Raw genomic sequence first — 11256 nt, 5'->3', positions numbered from 1 at the left:
TTCAAAGCTTTTGCACAGCAAAGGAACCATAAACAAGATGAAAAGACAACCCTCAGAATGGGAGAAAATATTTGCAAATGAATCAACCGACAAAGGATTAATCTCCAAAATATATAAACAGCTCATTCAGCTCAATATTAAAAAAACAAACAACCCAATCAAAAAATGCACAGAAGACCTAAATAGATATTTCTCCAAAGAAGACATACAGATGGCCAAGAAGCACATGGAAAGCTGCTCAACATCACTAATTATTAGAGAAATGCAAATCAAAACTACAATGAGGTATCACCTCACACCAGTTAGAATGGGCATCATCAGAAAATCTACAAACAACAAATGCTGGACAGGGTGCGGAGAAAAGGGAACTCTCTTGAACTGTTGGTGGGAATGTAGATTGGTACAGCCACTATGGAGAACAGTATGGAGGTTCCTTAAAAAACTAAAAATAGAATTACCATATGATCCAGCAGTCCCACTACTGGGCATATACCCAGAGAAAACCATAATTCAAAAAGACACATGCACCCCAATGTTCACTGCAGCACTACTTACAATAGCCAGATCATAGAAGCAACCTAAATGCCCATCGACAGACGAATGGATAAAGAAGAGGTGGTACATATATACAATGGAATATTACTCAGCCATAAAAAGGAATGAAATTGGGTCATTTGTTGAGACGTGGATGGATCTAGAGACTGTCATACAGAGTGAAGTAAGTCAGAAAGAGAAAAACAAATATTGTATATTAACGCATATATGTGGAACCTAGAAAAATGGTACAGATGAACCGGTTTGCAGGGCAGAAATTGAGACACAGATGTAGAGAGAAAACGTATGGACATCAAGGGGGGAAAGCAGCGGGGGGGTGGGGGCGGTGGTGTGATGAATTGGGTGATTGCGATTGACGTGTATACACTGATGTGTATAAAATGGATGACTAATAAGAAACTGCTGTATAAAAAAAATTAAAAAAAAAAACGCTCAAGTTTACCATTTCTTGGGGTCTTCATTTCCTTATGAAGATTTCTGTGTCATGCAAAACTTAAGTAAATTTGTATGTGTTTCTCTTGTGAATCTGTCTTCTGTCAGTCCAATTTCCAGGGCCAGAGTTGGAGAATCTAGGAAGGTAGCAGGAGAAAGAATTTTTCCTCCCCTGGCCTGGGCAGGTCAACCTCTGGGCCTCATTACTTCATCTGTAAAAGTGTGATGGTAAATGTAAATACGTACTTTACAGGATTTTTGAAAAAAAAAATAAAAACCTAAATGACATAATCCATGTTAAATGCTTATTAAATATTAATCTTATATTTTCACAAAGAAATTGTGTGACTCTTTTCTGCCTGATACCTGGCAAATATTGTTCAAAACAAAAATAAATGGCTCTTCAATTTATTCTTTCCAAAACAGCCTATAAGATACATGTAGAAGAAATGTTTAAAGCTTGATACATTTAGGAAAATCCTAATGGTAAGAAGAAGCACTTTTTTCTTGGAGCTATTCATTTTTCCATCCTACCTTCATTCAGGAGAGGGAAGATAGTGGATAAGCCATCTCCTTCATCAGCCCCAAACACTAGCTATAAATGGACACAACTTCTATAAATGGTTCCCAAATGTTACTAAATAAATCAGTTCTGTCCTGTTTGTGGCATGCTATTCTCTTATGCAATTCCATTTGGGTCACCACAACTCTGCTCACTGGCTGCAAATTGCCTGAAGATTTTGTGAGTGTGAAATAAACGCCTCTCTCTCTCCTCAAATTTCCCTGACCCACGGCTACATTGCCTCAGGATGGGCTCTTACATTTACAAGGCAAGTGCTTCCCTAGAGTCAAAGCAGCCAGCCTGCCTTGCTCTTACCAGACCCCAGAGCAGCATGAATTACAAGTGGATATTTACTATTTTGTTTTCATTGTTTTAACAAGCCATCTCAAAATTCTTAAATTAAATTGATTTGATTTTGGCTTAATTTCAAAGGTAAATTAATTCTATAACTTCTGAAGGCGTGAGGATGTTATTACACTATTACTAATACTGCTACTACACTATTACTGGTACTACCGTTACTGCTATTACCATTAGAACAACTACTACTATGGCTACTACTATTACTACTGCTGCTGCTACAACTACTAGGGCTGTTGCTACTATTATTCCTATTAATATTGACAGTCTACTGCTATTACTGCTGCTATTAATTTTACAGCCACATTGCTAACATATTTGAGTACTTAATGTCCCTGAGCATGTGTTAAGTGATATATGTATGATACGTCAGTTTCTTCATAATCTTGGAGAGTCAGTACTTTTATTAACCTCCTTTGACAGATATTAAAATGAAACATAGGCATTTGAGTTAAGGACTGCCTCTAAATTTGGGGCTCTTAATCCATGTCCTCTATTAGCTTTCTATCATCCAGCAGAAATGGCTTCTCACATACCTACAAGACTGGCATCACATAGCACAGAAAGCAACTGCTCTGAGACCTGAGCCTCCCTGTTTCCACGATAAACTTTCCCACTTCCCTGCCTGCCTTTGAGCGTCTGCCAAATGCCAGTGATGGTGACCGACTCCCTTGCCAAAGCAAGCGCTGTATAAATAGCCTCTGTTTGTTCTTATTTGGGTGATCTTCATTTATTTCCACAATTTCAGTGCATTCTTCTCTGGCCATAGAGTATAACATAAGAAATAATAGTCATGGGCTTCCCTGGTGGCACAGTGGTTAAGAATCTGCCTGCCAACGCAGGGAACACGGGTTCGAGCCCTGGTCCGGGAAGATCCCACATGCTGCAGAGCAACTAAGCCCGTGCACCACAACTACTGAGCCTGCGCTCTAGAGCCCACAAGCCACAAATACTGAGCCTGCGTGCCACAACTACTGAAGCCCGCGCTCCTAGAGCCCCGTGCTCTGCAACAACAGAAGCCACCACAATGAGAAACCTGTGCACTGCACCGAAGAGTAGCCCCCACTTGCCACGACTAGAGAAAGCCCATGCGCAGCAACGAAGACCCAACGCAGCCAAAAAGAAATAAATTAATCAATTTAAACAAAAAAAAGAAAGAAATAATAGTCATATCTAGGAAGGCATGAAGACAAGAAACTCTAGATCCTGACCCAGGAAAGTTCAATAGGTAAAGATCAGTCCCGACCTAAATAAGCAGAACAGCCCAAATAGTGTTTTTATTTTTTATTTTTATTTATTTATTTATTTTTAAAAAATGGACCTTGACTAGTCCAATCCCTTGGCTTTTTTTTTTTTACTAAATCTATTTATTTATTTATTTTGGCTGCATTGGGTCTTCGTTGCTGCACGCGGGCTTTCTCTAGTTATGGCGAGCAGGGTCTACTCTTCATTGTGGTGCGTGGGCTTCTCATTGCAGTGGCTTCTCTTGTTGCGGAGCACGGGCTCTAGGCACCCCGCAGGCTTCAGCAGTTGTGGCACATGGGCTCAGTAGTTGTGGCTCCGGGCTCTAGAGCGCAGGCTCAGTAGCTGTGGTGCACCAGCTTAGTTGCTCCGCGGCATGTGGGATCTTCCCGGACCAGGGCTCAAACCTGTGTCCCCTGAATTGGCAAGCAGATTCTTAACCACTGCGCCACCAGGGAAGTCCCCCAAAATAGTGTTTTTAGAAGGGAGCTCTCAACCTGTAGTTGCCAAGTGGGAGGGAAGGTGGGGAAGGGATGGACTGGGAGTTTGGGATTAACAAATGCAAACTATTATGTGAATAATGGATAAACAACAAAGTTCTACTATACAGCACAAAGAACTATACTCAATATCCTGTGATAAACCATAACAGAAAAGAATATGAAAAAGAAAGTATATATATGTATAACTGAATCACTTTGCTGTACAGTAGAAATTAATATATTCTAAATCAACTATACTTCAATAAAATAAATTTTAAAGGGAAAAGAAAGAAAGCAACTGCTCTGCTTGTTGGTACAAGTAAGAAATGATGAAAATTGGCAGATTGCAAGTAATTTAATCATCAACAGCTGTGCTAATATCACCAAACAGCTATTGATAATGTTAAGACACTGTAAGGAAGATTCTTGGATCAAACTGGTCTGGAGAATGCTGGGTTAAAGAAATTTAGAGGTATTTCTTAATCAAAAAGCTTTGAACATGCCAATGAGAATTGTGAATTTGTAAATCGAGAAAATAGTCTTCTGAACTGATAAGCACAAAAAGCTTTTTACCACAGAGCATATATTTCTCAGAACACATTTTGTGAAATGATGATCTAAGCGAGTCAAAGAAAGAAAATAATCTATTTTATGAGTTTACATGGGGAAAAGACTGGAAGGAAATACTCTAAAATATTACAACTCCAGGGCTCCCCTGGCGGTGCAGTGGTTAAGAATCCGCCTGCCAATGCATGGGACATGGGTTCAAGCCCTGGTCCAGGAAGATCCCACATGCCGCGGAGCAACTAAGCCTGTGCGCCACAACTACTGAGTCTGCGCTCCAGAGCCCGTGAGCCACAACTCCTGAAGCCCAGGTGCCTAGAGCCCATGCTCTGCAACAAGAGAAGCCACCGCAATGAGAAGCCCGCGCACCACAAGGAAGAGTAGCCCCCGCTCGCCGCAACTAGAGAAAGCCCATGTGCAGCAACGAAGACCCAACGCAGCCAAAAATAAATAAATAAATTTATTAAAAAAAAAACTGATGAAGCTTTATATTTATTATTATGGAATGATATCTACAATTCATCAAGTGAAAAATGCCTGTTATTAAATGGCTTATTTTGTTAAAATTTTTAAAACATTTAAATACATTCTCTTTATATTTATTTTGTACCACGCTTGAGAGAATCTTTATCAATATGAAACAATCTTTGTTTTCCGCTTTAAACATTTCCAAGTCATCTGAATATTTTACAAATGCATATATGATTTTAATATCAGAAAAACCTGACATCATGTTTTAAGTGTGTCAATATTTAGATAATATCCTGTAGGGGTCATTTTACATCATTAAAATGTAGGCCACTATGTACTGGCAGTATCATGGAGAGGCTAGCATGGCCTTCTGTTTTATTATCTTGAAATGAAGACTTCGGAATGAAGACAATTTTTTTAAGGAGAACACAGTAAGTAAATGGGTCAAGGAGTCAAATCAGGTGGGAGCAGGGGAAACATAACCAGCAAAATCAGTGTTTCAACATTTGTTCCCTCCAGATTAACCCAGTTTATAGACTTTGACAGACTTTAAAACAATCATACTTAAAATGTTCACAGAAGTAAAGTAAAACTTCTGTTTCAGAAACAATTATAGATTATTACATACTAGGTGAATGTGAAAAAAATTAATTAAAAATCTTGGAAATAAACAATATAATTATTAAAATAAACCATGCGATGAATGGGATAAACTCCAGCTGAATACAGGGTGCGTTTTTTTAAATTGCAACATAGAACTGAGATGTTCAAAACGTGATGGCGGGGGCCAAAAGGATGAAAACGTAATCGTAGTATGGAGACTGTTTCTAAGGCTCCCACATTTGTTTAACAGGAATTCCAAAATAAGAGAGTGGAGAGAATAGTGAAGAAGCAATATCTGAAGATAAATTAAGGCTAATTTTCCAGAACTGAAGAAAGACCTAGGTCTTCAGAGTAAAAGCACTGTCTGAATAGCAAGCAAAATAAATTTTAAAACATTTTCAACCCTCAGCAATTTTATTTTATTTATTTATTTTTTAATTTTTATTTATTTATTTATTTATTTATTTATGGCTGTGTTGTGTCTTCGTTTCTGTGCGAGGGCTTTCTCCAGTTGCGGCAAGTGGGGGCCACTCTTCATCGCGGTGCGCAGGCCTCTCACCATCGCGGCCTCTCCTGTTGCGGAGCACAGGCTCCAGACGCGCAGGCTCAGCAACTGTGGCTCACGGGCCTAGTTGCTCCGTGGCATGTGGGATCTTCCCAGACCAGGGCTCGAACCCGTGTCCCCCGCATTGGCAGGCGGACTCTCAACCACTGCGCCACCAGGGAAGCCCCCTCAGCAATTTTAAAACAGCTGCACCTGGCCATAACTCAGGCAACCTGCAATAAAACTGCAGCTGCAATAAAATTTGCAATAAAATTTCAAAAGAAATTACTGGAGAAAAAAAGAAATTATCTACGAATAACAAAAATCAGAGTGACAGCAGATATCTTATCCACAGTAATAGAGGCCCAAAGTCAATTGAGCAATATAAAATCATGCATTGGCAACAGAAGTACAAATTCAGGACAGCGACTCTCTCTGGGGAGAGAAAGAAGAGCGTGAAAGGAAAAGGTAGCCTAGGACCTCGGTTCTAACTACAATATATGAAGAACTGTTGATGGGAATGTAAAATGGTGCCCCCCCCCAAAAAAAAGGTGCAGCCAGTATGCAAAACAGGATGGCAGTTTTCCAAAACATTAAAAATAGAACTACCACATATATCCAAAAGAATCAAAGCAGGGTCTCAAAGAGTTATTTCTCTTAAGAAAGAGATATAGTCATCTCAGCATTATTCACAATAGCCAAGAGGTAGAAACAACCCAAATGTCCATCAACGGATGAATGGATAAGCAAGATGTGGTATATACACTCAATGCAATATTTTTTTTTTTTTTAGAGATTAACAAAAACTAAAATTTAATTATTTAAAAAGCTTATATATTTGACATACCACTCCCAAATCTGTTTAAGAATGTCAAAAGTGAGGGAAGACACAAACCAAAGGAGAAATAACTCTAGATACAAAATATCATAAATGCCAATAAACTTGAAAACTCAGATGAAGTGTAAAATTTCTGGGAAACCATCAAATACCAAAATTAGCCCGAGAAAAAAATAGAAAACTTGAATAAGCTAATAAACATTCAAAAAATTGAAATGGCAATTTCCCATATACACAAAAGAAGAGAGTCTAGATGATTTTAGAGGTAACATTTTACCAAATCTTTAAAGAAAAGATTAAATTATCTCATACAGGGTTTTGCAGAGCATAGAAAAAGAGAAAAACACTCCAACTCACTTTTAAGACTAGAATAACCTTGATACCACACTGGATAGGAGGTGTAAGTAAAGAAAATCACATGTATGAATAAGGCAAACATCCTACGTGAAATATTAGCTAACTGAATCCGACATTGTATTAGAAAAAAAAATTTTTGAACAGGTAGGGTTTTCCTAAAAATACAAAGATAATTCAACATTAGAAAATCAACCAATGGAATTCATATTCGTGGACTTAAAGGAAAAAACCCACATGTTTATCTCAATAGCTACAGAAAAAGTCATTGCTAAAGTTTAATACCTACTTACAATAAAAAGTCTTAAAAAACTACGAAAAGTGCTAAAGGCTACTTACCAAAACCTACAGAAAATATACTTAATGGGGAAACTTCAGGAGTCTTACATCTAAGGCTAGGAACAAAAAAAAAAGAATGCCCGCTAATGCTATTTCTCCTCCTTAGAGTAGTGGAAGTACTGACAAATTCAATGATAAGAAAAAAGAGCCATTGGGACTCACAGACTGGAAGTAAAGAGACAAATATATAATTTATGGCAGATTATATGGTTATTTACATTAAAAATTAAGCAAAGACAGCTATTAGAACTAAAAAGATTAAAACCCAAACAACATTATTTCTGTATACAAAATCCATGTTTCAAAACCCAGAAGTTTTCCTATACATGCAGTAGCCAATTAGAAAATAAGATAGCATGTCAAAGCAACCAAAACTGTAAAGAATCTAGGAATTGACTTAACAAAAGCTGCACACAACCTTTATGGAAAAAAATTAAAAGAACATTAAAAGAGACCTAAGTAACTGGAGAAATATATAATGTTTACAAAAGAAAAGATTTAACATTGTAAAGATGTTGATTCCCTCCAAAATTATCATAACTATAATGCAATTCCAACAAGACTTAAATGGAATTGGAACTAATTCTAAATTTACATGGAAGAAGAAAAAGTCTACCAATAACTAAAACAGTTCTCAAAAGAAGAGCAGAGGACTTCCCTGGTAGCTCAGTGATTAAGAATCCGCCTGCCAATGCAGGGGAAGAGGGTTCGAGCCCTGGTCCGGGAAGATCCCACATGCTGTGGAGCAACTAAGCCCATGCGCCACAACTACTAAGGCTGTGTGCCACAACTACTGAAGCTCACGCACCTAGAGCCCCTGCTCCGCAACAAGAGAAGCCACCACAATGAGAAGCCCGTGCACTGCAATGAAGAGTAGTCCCTGCTCGCCACAACTAGAGAAAGCCCATGCACAGCAACAAAGACCCAACACAGCCATAAATAAATAAATAAATAAATGAATGAAGAGCAGAGAGAATAAATTCACACTACCTGATATTAAGACATACTGGAAAGCTATAATGTTTAAAGCAACTGTTAAAGCGTGATACTACTGCAGGAACAAACAGGAATATAATGAGTACAGACACAGATCCATATGCCAATTATGCCCATGGGGAGTGGATATATGATCAAATTGATATCATGAATCACTGGGGGAAGATGCATTATTTAACAAATACTATTGACGAAATCGACTCTCTTGAATGAACAAAAATAAAACTTGAATCATTCTTACACACAAAGAAACTCAGACCTAAGCACAAAAGTTACAACCAGAATATTACTAGGAGAAAATGTAGGAAAATAGTTTGTTAACAAGATGTAGAAAGCACAACCTGTGAGGTAAAATGTGACGGATCTATCTACATTAGATCTTTCCCCCCTCCCTTCCTCCCTCCTCTCTCTCTCTCTCTCTCTTCTCTTTCTTTCTCTCTTTCTTTCCTTCCTTCCTCACCGTGCAGTATGTGGGATCTTAGTTCCCCGACCAGGGATTGAACCTGTGCCCCCTGCATTGAGAGCGTGGAGTCCTAACCATTGGACCCCAGAGAAGTCCCAATGTAAAGATTTCTGTTCAACAAAAGACATAAGTAACAGATGGATGGCAATCTGGGAATCTATTTTTTGCTGTGTATATCATCAACTAAGGACCAATATTTAAAATTTTTAAAGAACTTCTGAAAATTAACCAGAAAACCCAATAGAAAAGTGAACAAAGGGGAATCCCTTGGCGGTCCAGCAGTTAGGACTCAGCACTTTCACTGCCGTGGCCCGGGTCCAATCCCTATTTGGCAAACCAAGATCCCGCAAGCTATGGAGAGGCACTTCACAAAACGAGAAACCAAAATGTCTCATAAGCATATTAAGATATTTTCAATCTTGTTAGTAATCAAATAATGCAAATTCAAACAATAGTAACATACTACTTTATGCCCCTCACATTTACCAAAATTAAAAAGTTGTATAAAACTGTCAATAAGGATGTAGGGAAATGTGATCAGCTGATGGGCGTGTAAACTTGAGCCATTCTGGATAATATTTTGGAGGTATTTAATCACAAACATACAAAAAAATATATACACAAAGCCTACCCCTCCCTCAGAAAAAAGAGAACAAAACCCCAAAACACCTTAATACATACAAGAATGTTTATGGTAGCATTATCTACAAAGTGAATACTTAGAAACACAGAAGGCACTCAGCTTGATATTTCACTGAATTCGAGTTCAGAAAGGTGACAGAGAAGAGTTTCCTGCCCTACATGGTAAATTTCTTTGACGACAAGAACCATAGTTTATCTTTGTTTCCCTGCGCACATGGCTCGATAGGAGATATTCCATAGCTGTTTGTTAAACCGACTAGTAATGAAATAGCAGTTTTTAAGGAGCTGCAAGAAAAATTTGGTAACATTACATCCATTGTCCTCGGTTAGTCACACAATTTATGGTTAGCAAACAGGGACTAGAAAACAAAGTCACATGCCATGGTCCAGTACTCTCTATTACATTATTTTCTCTCTTCAATTGTCTGGTATGACATTGCATGGAAAAAGTAGGGCACATTTTCACTTTTTCTAAAGAAAATTCTTTGAAGAGTGGTAGAGAGTTATAAGTCCTGTTCATTCTAGCTTAAAAAGCATTTGTCTAATGATGTTAGAGAACCATTTTTCTAAGCTATAATCAAGAAATTTAGGTCAGAATTTTGTATTATCAAACTTCAGTCATTCATGTTTCACCTGCCCAATTTTTTCCATGTCCATGTATCATTATTTACTTCATGCTTTTTCTTAACTGTTTGCTTTTAAAAAAAAAAGAAGTTCTGTCCTAAGTAAAAATATTCATTAATCAGATTTGATGTTACATTTTACAACATATAATTTACAACCCTGCAAATAAAACTATGTACTATATATAATTATTTTTATATGTTGTGCGCTTTATGAGTCTGGATTAGATGATTTCTGAGGTTCCTCCTAAACTAACACTCTGTCATTCTGTGTTAGTTTCTCTACTTCAGCAATTTAGTTGTTCACTAAAGAACACCGGATCAGTGCCACAAGGCACTTAACCATAATCTTGTAACCATAAAGAAAGAAGTGCCGGGCTTCCCTGGTGGAGCAGTGGTTGAGAATCCGCCTGCTAATGCAGGGGACACGGGTTCGAGCCCTGGTCCAGGAGGATCCCACATGCCACGGATCAACTAATCCCGCGCGCCACAACAACTGAGCCTGCGCTCTAGAGCCCGTGAGCCACAGCTACTGAAGGCCGCGTGCCTAGAGCCCCTGCTCCTCAACAAGAGAAGCCACCGCAATGAGAAGCCCGCGCACCGCAACGAAGAGCAGCCCCCACCTCGCCGCAACTAGAGAAAAGCCCACACGCTGCAACGAAGACCCAACGCAGCCAAAAATAAATAAATTTATTAAAAAAAAAAAAAAAAAAAAAAAGAAAGAAGTGCCATGAGGGAATTCCCTGGCGGTCCAGTGGTTAGAACTCGGAGCTTTTACTCCGTGGCCTGGGTTCAATCCCTGCTTGGGGAACCAAGATTCCTCAAGAGCTGCAAAGCTTCCTCCCCGCAACCCCCCCCCCAAAAAAGTGCCATGATATTCTGCTTCTTAAAAATCCAAAATAGACACATTAAAATTTCTAAATTCAGCACTGCTGTTAGACAGGAATGTATAAAATATTTACAGGGTACAGAAGCGAGTGATGTGGTGGGTATACGGTATGAAAGGATTAAGTTATTTTAACACAGTTTGGAGAATACAGAGAAGGAAGAATTAAAGAAAACAAATCCACTCTCACCTTGCTAACTGGGAAAATTTTAATCTTTTGAGACTTTCTGAAAATCCAAATGAGGTGACAAAGAGTCGCACAGAGGAAGGTAATCAGTCATAGAACATAGTCTGAGCAAT

The sequence above is a fragment of the Balaenoptera acutorostrata genome, chromosome 10 (genome assembly GCF_949987535.1).
Source record: "Balaenoptera acutorostrata chromosome 10, mBalAcu1.1, whole genome shotgun sequence".
Lineage (NCBI taxonomy): Eukaryota > Metazoa > Chordata > Mammalia > Artiodactyla > Balaenopteridae > Balaenoptera > Balaenoptera acutorostrata.
This window is presented reverse-complemented; position numbering follows the sequence as displayed.